At 31.2% G+C, this 2,005-nt stretch overlaps 1 long non-coding RNA gene across 1 annotated transcript in view; it reads left to right on the top strand.

The window, feature by feature from the left end:
- LOC128247044 (uncharacterized) overlaps nucleotides 1-2,005 on the top strand; it is a 117,129-nt gene that overhangs the window by 88,592 nt on the left and 26,532 nt on the right. The gene's annotated exons all lie outside the window — the stretch shown is intronic.

Below are 2,005 nucleotides of genomic sequence, written 5' to 3'. Positions count from 1 at the left end.
ACATACATATATATATATATATATATGTATATATATATATATATATGTTCGGAATGTATTTAGGTATACACATTATATACTGACAATGAACAACAATGAACACGCACAAACATTTGCTTCAGCGGATATTTAATTGTTACTCCGTTCTAAATATGCTAGAATGATATCGTTCTTTTAGTATTATTTCAAATTCTCCAATCACATCTCACTGTAGATACGATTTTGTATGTTTTCCAGTGGCTGTTTATTGTCATTTGTCATGATACATCTTTGTTTTTATTGTGACTGAGTTAGTTTTCATTTCGTTTTAATTTCTTCTTTTTGTCTTTAATGGTGCAAACATAAATCTTATTTTGTTCGTCGTTAAGTTTGTGATTTCTGTGTATTTCATTTTATGTGTTTGAAGCTGCTTCAAAGACTTTGTTTCATCATATTGGGACACGTTCTTGCAAAAGATGGTATCAACCAAGATGACACAATTGGCTTTACTCTCTTTTTTCAAATTTATTGCTAATACTTTTGCGCTTGCTTCTAACACATAATGTCGTCTGTTATATACTGATCTTCATATAACTTCTTAAATTTTGGATGATTATTTCCCAATTCTAAAAACATTCAATAACTTGTAGCTCCATGTTATTCTGGAGACTGTTGTAAAATTCTAATGTCTCCAGAATGCCAAAGAAAGAACAATGGATCTTAAGTAGAAGTGAAAGGGAAATATTAGCCAAATCTGTCTACATGAAGAATGTACTTAGATCTGATTGAACTTTCGAGGGTAGAATAACTAAGATTTCAAAACGCTAATGATTTATTTTGGTCTTCTGAATATGCTGTCAAATTCCTGAATTCTTTCATAATTTTAACTGTTGCCCGCTATCATCATCGTCATCATCATCCTCATCATCATCATCATCATTATCATCATCATAATCATCATCATTATCATTATTATTATTATTATTATTATTATTATTATTATTATTATTATTATTATTATTATTATTATTATCATTATTATTATTATTGAGATCCCTGCTTGGAATAGAACACGGACTCTTGGGGCTAGTAACCCGCGCTCTTAACCACTATGCCATATACCCGTGGTCATACGGCGTAGTGGTTAAGAACTGTTGCCGCCGTGGTTTTGATGTGATTAGCTGCCACCAGAGGTGCCATTCGAAGACATTGTGTAGTACATTGTCAATGAAAATAAAAGTACAAAGTTGAAATGTGAGTAAAAAAAAAAAGAACTATAAACTGTACACGAACATAAATTGCATAAACAGTTAAATAACACTGCTTGAGTATGGGGTGCAAATAAGACATTTCATTTTTTTCATTATATTACTATATTCATATGCATTCGATTTTTGTTTTATGTACCCCACTGTATTGTGTTGCCTGTCTTTGTTCGTCCTTTCTTTCTAAGAGGTATACGCTTATAATAAAGAAAAATGCTAGCAAGTCATACTAGTCTGACTGTTGACGAGCGATGACTCTAAAACTAGTCTCAGGATGCCGGCTTCGCTGGATGGAGGTGCTTCTCTCGCCCTTTGTAAACATAAAGTCACAGGAAATATGTCAAGGCCGACAGGAAGCGGTGTTTTCTAGGGCTAAATAGCAGTAATATTCTTCCCTTCCATGGGACTGTGACAACATACCACCACTTTATATATATAAACGGAATGTATTTTTTTCTGATGTTATATCTGTTCCTGAATGATGTGTAAAGAAATTTTGATTTACGCATCTTAATGAATTCTTTATACTGAAATATATATTGAAGAAGATAAATATGTTCTTTTGAATTTATACGTTTTTGCGTCGTAACTCCTTTATTATTATTAATATAACCAAAAGGATCGATTCTTGAAGAGTCTGCATATCTTCACTGTCGTTTTTTTCTGCTACTTAGGTGATGATTTTTTAAGTTAGCTTACCAATTATTTTTGTTGGTAGTTAATTTATAATATATTGTTATATATATATATATATATATAAT

Source organism: Octopus bimaculoides, chromosome 2 (genome assembly GCF_001194135.2).
Source record: "Octopus bimaculoides isolate UCB-OBI-ISO-001 chromosome 2, ASM119413v2, whole genome shotgun sequence".
In the NCBI taxonomy this organism is placed as follows: Eukaryota; Metazoa; Mollusca; class Cephalopoda; order Octopoda; family Octopodidae; genus Octopus; species Octopus bimaculoides.
Note: the sequence above shows the minus strand (reverse complement) of the source record. Positions and strands in the feature narration are given on the sequence as shown.